The sequence below is a fragment of the Passer montanus genome, unplaced genomic scaffold (genome assembly GCF_014805655.1).
Source record: "Passer montanus isolate IOZ18808 unplaced genomic scaffold, ASM1480565v1 scaffold25, whole genome shotgun sequence".
Taxonomy (NCBI): domain Eukaryota; kingdom Metazoa; phylum Chordata; class Aves; order Passeriformes; family Passeridae; genus Passer; species Passer montanus.
This window is the reverse complement of record NW_024367149.1, coordinates 8,474,444-8,487,534: the sequence shown is the minus strand read 5'-3', so window position 1 is coordinate 8,487,534 and position 13,091 is coordinate 8,474,444. Positions and strand designations below refer to the sequence as shown.

General features: G+C 46.1%; 1 long non-coding RNA gene across 1 annotated transcript; it reads left to right on the top strand.

The window, feature by feature from the left end:
* The first annotated feature begins 306 nt into the window (after positions 1-306).
* On the top strand, positions 307-12,829 carry LOC120503250. Its single transcript, XR_005627695.1, has 3 exons — positions 307-627; positions 10,975-11,362; positions 12,371-12,829. It is a non-coding gene; the product is annotated as an uncharacterized LOC120503250 (long non-coding RNA).
* Positions 12,830-13,091: the final 262 nt, after the last annotated feature.

Here is a 13,091-nt window from a genome sequence, read left to right as displayed (position 1 = left end):
CCTGTGATGGCCAGGGAAAGATGCCAAATAATTTCACTGCTTTCCAAACTAATATGTTACAAAATAACACAATCAGCTTTGGCCCAGTTCATTAAAAATAATTGACTTGACTGCTCGGTGACTTCCCGGCAGACGGGAGATGCCCACGAGCACCCAGGCGTTCCCATAAACACCTTTCCTCCTCCCATTTGAAGGAAAAGGCTTTGCCCAGCCCTGCTGCAGCTCAGTTCCAAATGATGTCAAAGGAGCCCTTGTTGGACCTTGGGCTAGTGGGAATGGTGAGAGAGTCGTGGATCAAGAGCCCTCACTGAAGAGAAGGGCTCGGCCACCGCTCCCTCCTCTTCCAACAAAATGCCAGTGCCTGAAAGAAGCTGTTCTTCCCAAGGCATCAGACTTTGCAACCCTGAAAGCCCCACTGACAGCAACTTCTGCTGCTTTGTTTTATTTTCCTTTCCTCCTTCAGGTGGAAATGCTGAGAGGGAATTGTTGCCAGAACTCGATTTCTGCATCGCTATTGTAGAAATGTCTGGCAGCGGGGAAGAGGCGTTGTTTTGCTGCACAAGGGGGGCAAGTGGGACCTGCAGATGATTTGAGAAAGGCTTCAAACCCAACCCAGCCAGATCCCAGGTAGGTTGCAAAGGGCTCAGCAGTTGGTTTCCAAGGAGCTGGGAATGTGCTGAAGAACAGCAGCTGGGAATGTGCTCTGGTCCCTGTCTCCCAGGATGGAAACTGCAGGCATTTCTAAACCATATCTTGGAATAAGCCTCTCCTAAATAGTTGCTACTGATGTTTGGACCCCAGCCTACAGTTTGGCAAAGGCCAGTCTTGGGGTTCAGGTCTTAGTGTGGAGTGTCTCAAGTTCTGATGATGCTGGAATGAAGGATCCCTGCTGCTCTGGCTGGTGGGCCACTCTCACTGAGGGGAATAGGCAAACAAGTTTACAAAGTCAGGTCACATCCTTATAAACCCATGAATCCTGCATTCAAAAGAGGCAGGAGGGAATGAATGATGTAGTTTGTCTAATTTAAAAATGTTATGTAACTAATGAGCTACTGGATCGGCCGGTTCTCACATCCCAGTAGAAGATCTGATCTCTGACTTGTGCTGGACCATGGAAGAGTTTCACACTCAATCCAAGAAATTCAGGTCTGCTCTGAAGGGGTAACTGCCTGTTGATGTGTTTGCTGAACTGAAAAATTTCAGCTTACAGAATTTACCCTGGCCTGCTACATAAAGGACAAAACCTGTATTTCTTTAGAAATGTGTCACTTAAGAAACAGAGGCAAGGACCCTAATAAAACTAAGAAAAACTGAAGGGACAGAAAGGTCTGGAACCTTACAGCATTTTCTTCAGAGGACTTTTTCGACCAGGAATTCAGTTTAACTTCCGGACACTACAGTTATGCTTTATTTGGAGAGAGTCTTTATATTTTAAAACCCATCAAGTGCAGTAAAAGAACAGGAGAGACACCATTTTTCTCATGTTCCATTTGTTATGTTACCCCAAACCCAGGGGAATGCTCAGACCAAAATCAAAACAGGCATACTCAGGAGGACAGGAGCCACCTGTGGAAATTCCAGAAAGATTTGCTGACACCCACCTTGGTTGAAAGGGAAGGGACAGCTGAGTGGCAGAGCACTGCTGAGCTCCTGACGCCAGTGAGGGTAGAGATGATGACTCCTGGAATGCTGGTTTTGAGAAGAGCAGTTGGCCTGGCTGTGATTGAGAAATGCCTGCTCTCCAGAGGAGGATCAGCACGCGGGCAGCAGTGAATTTTTCAAGAGCAGCCCTCCCCTCCAGTTTGTTTGGCAGTGAGAGCCACTTGTCTCTGAGCAGGCACTCAGCATGTGATCATTTTGGGCTCCTTCCCATTTAGGAGCATGACTCTTGGGGAAAGCTTGACATCAGATTATGCCCTTCTCAGAGAGTACAAAACTTTGTTTCGGGCCAAGTTTTGTGCATTTCTGACTCCTGAGCCATGCTCTCACTTTTTCTTTGTCCCAGTGAGTCTATTTTGGGCTGAATTCCTAGTGACACGAGCAAAAATTCCTAGAAAAAGACCCTTGTGTGCAGAGGGAAGAGCAAACTCTTTTAACCACAACCACAAACCACTTCCATAAACTCCAACCTTTTGCTCCAGCTTTTAGGTTTCCTTGCAGAGACTTGGAAGCTTTCTGGGCAAAGTTTAGTGCTCCTGGGGAGAAAGGGCCCCTTTTTTATTGCTGCAGAAACCTGTTCCTTGCATCATGGAGGTGCTCACCAGATGCCCTAGAAACCTTTGTCCCTGGGAGCAAAGGAAAAAGAACACTTGCCCCAGAGAACTTTAATCATGTAAGCAACTAAATTAGGTGGCTGATCTGCCTTTGATCTCTTTATAATCTCTGCAGAGATATTTATTTAAGTGAGTATAGAGCAGGAATTAACCTCCTGTGCAGGGAAGAGCCTTACAGAGTAACCTTTGTCTCTTCCCTGTGTAGAGGAGCAGTTTAGCCCTTTAGCCAGGCAGCTAAACTGACTTAGAGACTTAAAGACTTAGACAGCTTAAGGAGACACCTGGAGGTGTCATCACCTTCTGGAGATGAATTCTTTTCTGGTACTCTGTCCTCTGTGCCTCCATGGAGGGGGAAACGCTTCATTTGTGCTTCAAAATCTGGACAACACCTTTCCCAATGCTAAACTGACCAAGAATTAATAGTGGATAGAAGGATGACCTGAAATGTTTGTTCCAGGAGAGCAGCAGTTGCTTTCCCTGGTCTCTGGTGATATTCACAGCTTTCTCTGTCAGTCACACTGAGGCAAAAATTATGCAATGCCCCAACTGTACATTTATCCACACTTCTGGTGCTTTAGCAATCTGGCTTCTCAGCTAGAGGCTGGAGCCAAAGCATATTAAGAAATGAGCCTGTGTTTTGAACATATGCTATCAGCAAAGTCTCATTTTTTTGTTGCCACTTAGTATTTCTTAACAGGAGGAGAATGCACATGGGGCTGTCTCAAGGCAGGAATGAGGCAGGACAAAGCCCTGCATGGCTTTACACCTTCAGGCCATCGGTCTGCAGTGCAGAGGTGTCCAATTCTGACCCACCCCAGTTAGGAATAATGGAAAGAATCATCAGCAAAAACACTGCAAGGGCCCAAGACGCTGCCAAACCACCCATCATCTTGTTGCAGGCAAATATGGAATAAAAAGGACTGAGCTGCACATGACCTCAGGATGAAAGATGGATTGGGGAGAGCTGTTCACCCCAGTCTTGGAGAGCCGTGGGCTTGGCCAGCAGTCCCTGGCTAAATGATGAGTCCATCCTGTTCGTTATAGACACAGAGCAGCCCTTGGCTGCTGCTCTCGTCTGTACTTCTATTTGTGCCAATAATACACATTTTTAATGGAGATCTTAATTGCCCCACTAGATTTATTATCAGGGATGTTATCCATCCCTTCCTTCCACCCCCTCCCCCCTGCAGCTCAATTCATCATTTTTACGAGAGGGCAAGTTGATGACCACGCCTCCTCTGCTTCCCAGGGACAGCACCGTGGACATCAGCTTCACCATGTCCCAAAAATCAGACAGGATGAGTTCACAGAAAGCTGGTAAATGACTGAGTGTGAGCACAGGGAGGCCAGTTGCGTTATTTTCACCCTGAGCAACTCGAGGTGCCAGTACCACAGTGTCTATTTTGCAGCAGGATAATGAGAACAAAGAGATTTTAGGCTAGAATCCAAATCACATCCTCCTATCAAACCCTGCTGAGCCAGGATGCTGAAATGGCTGAGCCTGCAGCTCAGAGCTATATAAAGCTGCAGCCCTTGGCTGTGCCAGGCTAAAGTGAGTTCTACAGGAGGGAGGTTACAGGCCTCCAACGGGATGTAAACTGAGTTTCTGGGCGCAGCAGAAAGCGTGTGGCTGGTGTCTGTGCAGATCCTGGCAATCTGAATCCTTCGATGTAAGCATTGGTGGTGCCAAGCAATTACAATGTTTATAGAAACTGATGGCCTACATCTGTTTAAAATACTTCCCAGTGTTTAGACTGACAGGACAGAAAACATTCTGCAAGGAGTAAGCAGAAATTGGATGGGTTTTTTAATATATATATGGGTTTTAGTTGGTTTTGGTTTTTTTTGTTTTTAACTTAGAAGAGCTCACACTAAATTGATTAACTACTCAAATTCATTAGCACTGTAAGCACTGCAGAACGAGCACAAGCCATAAACCTGCCTTCCTGCATGGCAGAGAATTAACAAAATGTCAGAAAACTCTTCCAGAAGGTGAAGCCTGTTTGGAACTGGACTGAAGCAAGAATGTAGTCTCCTATCCCAGCAGCTTTATAGCCTTCCTGCTTGATTTTAAGCAAGACAAAGCTTTCTCTCCATTGAGAAATCAGCCAGGATGGCTGATCCCAGTCACTCCAACAGAGATAACAAACATTCTCACTCCAGTGTAGCTATTTACAGATGGAGCAGAAGAGCAAGCTGAGCTGTCAGCATCACCTGCTTGCAGAGGATAACTAGATCTGCTGCACTGCACAGAGAAAGACAAAAAAAAAGCTCTTGGCCTTATCTCATCTGCCTGTGGTGGTTCCTCATCTCCACCCCAACACTGCCCTTTATTGCTTTGAGTCCTTCCAGGAGGTTCTGCAGGGTCAGTGGTCCTTCTTCACACCAACACCCTGCTGGACCCAGGGGATGCTCCTTCTTGGATTCAGGGAGCTTTGGCCATGAGTAAAATGTCCAGATGGTTTAGGGATGAAAGAAGCTGAGATTTGTAGGTTGTGACCATGACAGCAAAGAGAGCAGAGCTGTGCAGTGCTGCAGTCCCACAGTGACACAAGGGCTGTTCAGAGACCTCAACAAGCCACTGCAAACTAGGGCCACATCCAGAAACCCAAGGACTGCTTCAGAAATGGCCAAACCCCAGGACCCCACAGCCAAGCCCAAGAGCTTTGGAAAAGCACCTTCCCTCAGCTGCAGCAGCTCTCTAAGCAGACTGTGCAACACATCAATACCCAAATTTTCCTGCACATACCCAGGGGCTTGTTTGTACAGCCAACCTCATCTTCCTCTTCCTCGAGCATGCTTTGCCACCTGACTGCTGAGAGAAGCCCTCCCTCATTAGCAGTTTGGAATCCTGCTATAAATCTCCCTGTAGGGCTCACTCCTGGGTGACAATGCCCCAGAACAAAGAGCCCCATTCACCAGTCGAGCCTTTGGAGTTCATTTTCCTTTTTTAATGTCAGTCCTAGAGGCAGGGGGCACGTTTTATGTGCAAAGCACACAGAGACCCCAAAAGGGACACCCTGTTCTGGAATTAGTTATAACCAAGTCCCCTCGGGCATGGCTGCTGCTCAGCAAGTGGGAAGGTCTCTCCTCTCTCTGTTCTACTGAAAACAAATGTATGGCAGAAAAAAAATCCATCTCTGGAGCTCTCCCTTAGTTCACTGCCAGGATTATTATGGTGTTATTACGGTATCTAGTTTAGTAAAAAACAGTTTCCATTCTCATTTTCCTCCCACCCAACCCCTTGTATTTTTAAGGCCACTTGTGTCACACACACACACACCCAAAACTCTAGCATGGAAGGCAGCCACATCAAGCACAGCATCACAAAAAAAGCAGCCACCATCTCTTCCAAGCCCTCCTTCCTCCTGTGCTCTAAATTAGTGCACAAATTATGCAAATCAGAAGCACATGCAGAGGGAAGTTGCTCTCCCTGGCACTGGCTGGGGAGGGACTGCATCTCCCATCAGGAACTTCTCCATGGATGGGGTTAGGACTGTGCTTGGGATGAATGGTCCATCCTGCACACCTCAAGGACCCACAGGGCTTGGCTTTGCTGCCCCTGGAGCATCCTGTCCCCTCAGCAATGACATCTCTGTGTGCTGCTCCAGCACTGCTGCCTGTCCCTCAGTCCCTGAGCAGAGCTGTGTAAAACATGCAGATGTTTTCATCACTAAACTTATGGCTGCCCTGAGGGCATGTGCATAAGTTTACCCAGTGCTCCTTAAATCAGTCCCAGAACAACCTTTTCTAGCCACTGCCAAACAAAAGCTTTTCCAGCAGAACTCCATTTTCCTTTTCTCTGTAAGAAACCTTTTTTTTTTTTTTTTCAGGCCAGCTCAGCTGTTACACTTGGGCACTGGCTGGTGGAAACACCCACAAATACCTGCAATCTCACTGAAATTACTGGGAAAAAACCTGCCATTAAACTCAAAGAGTGGAACAAAATTTCACAGTATTTTTTTTTTCCAGGAAGGTAAAAAAACTCAGAAAAAAAATCAAAAAAAGAAGGAAAAGATCTGTTGAAACCCAGCTTTAGTCCACATTGAAGAAAATCTTGATGGCTCTCATTTTCCCTGTGGAGGACATGTACATGCTGCAGAAGTGAGCTGCTGCTCCACCACAACATAAGAGCTGTAAGGATGCAATCCGATCTGGGATAAAACTCCAAAATTGTTCCTCCTATGCCCAAAGTGGCCTGTTATTCCTGCACGTGGTGCTGCTCACAGGAAGAGCCTGGCTTTGATGCTAAAGCAAGGCGGGTGGGCACAACATCCACCACGCAAACTCTCCAGGGGTGGGGTCCTTTCAGGCTTTTATTCTCCTACCAAAATAGTTCAGCCACTGACGTCTCTGAGTGGGCTTTACAGGGTGAGGCTGTGCTCTGTTTCCATCTGCTGTGACGATGGCCAGGGGTGCAGTGTCCCACACCCAGTTTGCATCCATTATCACCAGCCCAGGCTCCCAGGGAATGACAGCTCTTGTGTTTCCCCTGTTGGGGACTGGCTTGCTCCATCCTCCCTCTCTGATCCTCTCACCCGCAACTGCTGCTTCACACCAGGCAAGTGACTCAGAAACGCCAATGCCACATGAGATGGGGTGTCCCTGACAGGGAAATGAGTGCCATGAAGGGACAAACAATTTGTGGCTGTTTTATGATGCTGACATCATAAAACCAGGGGTTGTTCTTTGCACGGGGGTGGATAGGGGGGTTTTGGACAGCTCTGCTAACACTTTTCAGTGTGGCTACACAACCACTGCCAGATATCTGACATGATCCCACATACTGCACCATCCAAAGTTTCCCTTGGTATCACCTAAGACTGAGTAAATCTAAGGGTTATGGGGTTGCCCACTGTGGCCATGCACCAGAGCAAGGCCAAGCCTGTCCATTCCATAGGGACAGTCCTGGGGACGCCTCTGGCCAACGCTGAAGGACCTCAGCAGCTCTAAAGGCACCTCCACCTGAAGGGATACAGCGCTGCCCTCTGTGTGAGGACTCAGAGCAGGGCCAGGGCTCTGGGATGGGCTGTCCCCACACCACAGTTGATATTTCTGCACAAACAGACTTGGGAGCCGCTCCCATCAGCGTTCAGCTGGAGGAAATCCCAGCCACGAGCCCACCGGGATCAGGGGAATCAAAGTGTTGCTAATAAAGAGCCTTTTCTCACCCTCCCAAATCCACACTGCAAGACGTAGGATGCAAGAGGGAGGATTTCTCATAAGCTGAAGGGCTCCAGCAGGAAATGGCACATTTCGCACTTCTTTCATGACTTTCTTTCCACCACATTTCCTCTGTGCCCCCTCCCAACCTCTGGCCATGGCAGCACACTATCTCTGGGAGCAGATCCCTTCATTTTTAAGAGCAGCACTGTGCACTCCCTGGTCCCTGGCCACAGCCATGTCTCCCCAATTTAGCCCTGCAAATCACAGTGGCACCAGATTAAGCCTTTAGCCGTGTTATTTCATGAGGTTTGCTCATCACAAATGTTGACAGTAAGGATCAGCTTTAAGTAACAAACCAGAAAACCAATTCCTTTCCATATATTCAACAAAATCCTGTTGCTTCCTTCAGGAGAAAACATGCTGCACTGCCTTATTGTACAGGCACAGGAGGAAATCACTCTCTGAACTTGGAAACTCGATATTAATGGGCTCAGACTGAAGTAGAGGGCATGTTCATTTTGCAGTGGAGTTACTTTCCCTGATACTCTCTTGATTCTATTTTCCTGGCAAATTGTGATTGCTAATAAATTGCAATAACTTTGAGTTTACATTACGACTTGCAGCAGATTATTTTGGGCAGTAATGACATTCCCAAAGTGGAGGGTCTCTCCAGTGAAACATCTGGCATATGGAAGCAATTCAGTTTTTACAGATTCAGATGAAACCTACGCATTACTGATGAAGAAACCATGTTTTGATAAGATAATAGGCAGCAGTGTGAGCCGACAGGGAAGAAAATATGAAGCTTCTAATGCCTACAAGGAAGTCAGGCTTCTCCCAAAGCTTATTGAAGGCACTGGACTGAGTCCTCCAGGCTCCACTGGGGTTGAAGATCAAGTCTTCGCCCTCCTCACAACAGGAACATGTTCTGGGTCAGCTCGTCCCATCCCAGAACACTTTATCCTGCAATAATATTCCAGCCTCCCTCTTATGAGATGCTCAAATCTGTTTATTTCCTCTAGTGTCCAAGTCTCTCTCAGTGTCTCCTTTTGAAACCCCCAGGGCAGCCAAAGCGGGAATTTTAATTTTATTGCGCTATTTGTCAAACATTTTTTTCCTTTTTTTTTTTTTAAACCCTGTTTACACAGAGCAGCCTTCCTCCCTGATCCCCTCTGGTTTGTCTTTTGCTTCTCAGGCATTTCCTAGCTGCTGTGCTTGAGCTCCACCTTGTCATGTAAATCCAATTTAATTTGCACAGTTCTGCTTGACTGGGACTGTTTTCTAATAAATTCAAGCTCCGTGAAAAATTCCAACCAGGTGATACACTCAAAGGCAGCAGCTCCTAACACAGTATGTGGGAAGGATCTTCAAAACACACTCTAAGAGGACGCAGGTGGCTTTTGGGGCTGATTGCCCTTTTACTTCTAATATTAACTTTTAATTTCCAACAGCTACATCTTGTTTTTCTGTATGATCCACTGCTGCCTCAAAATCCGTTCTGTCCTGGGGTTATTGACACAGTTGGAAAATTTACTGTGTTTACTCTTTTGGAGAAAACAGTTTGGTTTTTATGCATTAATTTCAAACCAGGAGTGTGTCCATGCTCATAGTGCAATCTCTAATTCTGCTCTTCTTCATCCTCTGTCACAAGTAGGGAGTTGTCTTCAGAAACCTTTAGTGCAGAGATGAAAACTTGCAGGAGACAAGGATGAAGAAGAAATTTTGTTTTATGGGTTTATGGTTTTAATACTTCTGCTTATCAGTGAGTGAAATGTAAGGAAGACTCAACAGACTAAAGATCAAAAAAATGCTCTTTGCAAAAGGGGAATGGTGAAGTTCATAAGCCCCAGTACAACACCCTGAGAGACCAAAGCAGGGTCAGAACTGGGTGGTAAGAGAAATAATTGAGCTCTGTGCCCTGCCCAGCCTAACACAGGCCAGGAAATCAGAGCCCAGAAATTCCCTTCTGCCATAAGCAGGGGCAGGGAGGCTTCTGAGCAGTGCCTACAAAGAAAAAAAAAAAGCCCTTTTCCTCATGCCCCACACCTCAGTGCAGGCTGGTGCCTCCCCTCTAAACTATTTTTGGCTGCAGGCTCAGCTCCAGCACAGGTTGGGCGATGCACATGGCTTTGCCTGCCAAGCAACCACTGCACCCCCCCACATCTGAGCTGGGCTTGATCCCCTGTGAAGCACCTCCAAAAATAGCAGCATTACATACCTCAGGTACAAGAGGCCAGCTGGAGGTTTAGGTGGCACTTATCTACTCTCCTGAGCAAAGGAAAGCCCCTCAAATTCCCAAGAAACCCACAGAATGAAGAATCTCAGCTTTTGTTCCACTTGGTCAATAAAACCAAAAAGTAGTCCTGTAACAGCTTTGTAAATAAATACAGGGCACCACGACAGTGCAGGTGATTTATTGGCACTTAGTATTATGGGGGTGACAGAAAGCACTGCAGTGGTCAAGTGCCATGGCCATTATAAACATTTTGTTAAAGGGGTTTATTACAGAGCTGTAAAAGTCAGCTCCAGGCTAGAAGTTCTAGCATAGGAGTTCTCTTTACCTTTGAAGTGTTTATTGACAGTAGAAATTTGGAAGGGGGAAAAAAAATCAATTTGGAAACTATGGTTTCATCAGGCTTTGAATAGCAAGAGTAAAAGGGAAAGGAGATATGAAAGGGGGGGAAGAAGAGAGGGAGAAGTGCTGTGAGGATGGATAATGTCCAGCAAATCTTTTGCCAGGGATATCTTTTGGGTTCACCTTTTTCCACCCATAAGTGACTCACAAAGCAGTGGTTTCTACAAGGTTTCTCCCCTCTTTCAAAATATTTGCCCAGCCATTTCCATGCAGTTATTGGTGTGTAATTTACAGCTTTTCACAGCAGGCAGTGCAAGTCGCCCTGGGGTAACAGATGCCTTTGAGAGCTGCTGCTCTCTGGCTCCCTGCTTTCACCAGAGGAGAGGAGGAGGAATTTGTATCCAAGAGGATCAGCCCTGCCAGGTTACACATTGGCAAGAGCAAGGGGTAAATCCCACCTGGCCCGATTCTCCAGCCAGTGCTGGAGCTTCAGAAGTCTGGTCCAGGCAGAGGGGCTGCTTTTCCATTCCTGCAAGCCCTTGCCAAATGCAGGTACCTCTCAGATTTCAAATCCAGAAGGGACCACTGTGAGCTTCTTGCACAGGACAGGCAGGCCCATTTTTTGGTTAAATGTCACCTCAGCACTGCTTCTGTTCACCAGTCACCTGCACAGTACCACTGTGCCACAGGCTGAGCACACTGGAGCACCCCTGGGAAGCCCTGTGCTCGGGGGTACCTTTAAAGCTAATTTTAGGAAAAGGTTGCACAGAAAACACTCGAGAATGGGTTCACCACCCAGGAGGGACAGTAAGGGATCATTAACTCCTCCACTGGCACCACAGCATGGTGCAGCTCATCATCCCATTTTGATGCCTTGTGTGTGCCCACTTGTACTTGGTGTCCCACCAGGCTTGGATCAGAGAGACAAGAATTAATCTGTTATTTGTTTGGCCCCTCCAGGAGAAATCCTACTGTGAGACCTACTTGGATGGGAGAAATGAGCTGGAAAATCAACTTGGAACATCTCAAAGCAAGCCAGTAAGGTTTGGTGGAGATGAACCACACCTTGAGCAGGCAGATCTGGAGAGCAGACACTGATTAACACTCACCAGCAGTCTGGCCTGACTCCCTGGGAAGATGATGCTATTTTTGTCTGCCCTTTTCAGAGCCACATTCACCACTGAAACCCTGCCACATGCTGAATTATGGGCTGGATGGATGATTCCAAGGTGGAGCAGATGTTTATCTCATTTGCGTCCACACTTTTTTAAACGTTTCACGTGTAGGAAAATGATGAAAGCAAGAAGATTAAAACATGGATGCCCAAAGTCTAATTAACATCCCCCTGGTAAGCTGGGTGTGTTTTACCTTAAAAGCAGAGTGATTTCAGCTTCCTTTGTAACATGCATGAATCCCGGGGGGAGCAATCAGAAATAACACAATGATGTTGTTAAGAATCATTTATTACTGTTATTATTACTGTGAGCTTGGGTGAATCAACTCAGTAAGACCAACACAACCTCTGTGAGTAAGTTAAACTCTATTTTAAGGTCTTGAATGAGACTTTGATGGGACTGAGTGTAAAAACCTACATATGGGTAAGATGCAATTATGGAATTTTGACAAGGGCATTTGACCAACCCCAAAAAATCCATGCATCAAACTGTCATCATCACCAAATGTGCATGCCTCAGATTTTCCAGTTCAGCAAGGTTATAGAACATTACAGCTTTTTATGCATTTAAAAGTGAGAGTTAAAATATAATTATAATATAAAAACATTATAAAATAAAAAGCTTACTTTTTATAAGCTTGCCACACTGGAAAATTTGAGGCACAATAATCTTCTCTATAGCAATCTCAATATTATGGTTCCAAGTTCCTCACACCTTGTAACATAATTAGGCATCCTCCGAACGCTTTGTCGCACTTTGATTTTTGGGGAACGCCGCCAGGAATGGTTGGTCAGGCTCCACTCCCTCCAACCATCCCGACACTTGCTGGCTTGGAAAGAGATTGCTCCAAGAGCAAGTAGGAGATTTGAGCCCTAGGGGTAGCTTTGGCTCTATAAACTGACTGCACACAGGGAAAGAGAGTGGTCAGAAACATTTTCTTCCCAGATGCAAACGTGCAAGCAGGTGCCAAAGGGTTCTCACTACATTACTTTATTTAGCCTGGTGGCAAAATAAACCCTTGTGTAGGAAGATAAAGCAATAGGTGAGGAGTTTTTTTTCAAGCAGAGCCTAAATAATTTCTTTATCAGAGGGAACGGTGTTAATATATAAATATTCTTTAACAAAATGTTAGCCCTGAGGTCATGTGTCTGAACTGTTTTCTTTTTCTTATATTCTGTCAGTGCTTTCAGATGTCCATACCCTGCAGCTGTGAGCTTGGTCCATGATGCCAGCCCTGTGGCAAAGGGATATTAGCACCTCATGGCCACTTGGAAGTTGGTTACTCCTTGGCTCAAAGGCTCCTGCATCTTGGAACATCTGGGCGGGAGAGGTTCGTGAAGTAAATCAAAACAAGCTACAGGAAATTCTAGACATGGTAAAGGTTCCTTGGCTGAATGATTGATTCACAGTTTGCAAGAAGTGTTGTGCTGGTTTTGGCTGGGGTAGAGTTAATTTTATTCATGGTAGCTGTGTGGAGCTGTGTTTTTGATTTCTGCTGAAGACAGAAGATGGAATATTTGGAGTGATTGTTGCTTGTCATCCCAAGTCACTGTTACACATAATGAAGCCCTTTTCCCCTGGGGATTCCTGAAAAATTCCTGCACATAGGAATGAATTCCTTGGTTTGGTTTGCTTGCACATGTGCCTTTTGCTTTACCTATTAAACCATCTTTATTTTAGCCCATGAGTTCTCCCCTTTCTGTTTCTCTTCCCCATCCCATCGTGGGGAGTGGGCAAGGAGCTGTGTGGGGATTAGTTGCCAGCTGGGGTTAAACCATAGGGGTCTTGCACATCAAAAATCCCTCCAGTTATGAGCCTAGATCTTTACAAAAGAAGCGTAGAAGATGTTTGGAGTATGGATCATACCATTCTGCACCATAAGGTCACCAAATCCTCCATATT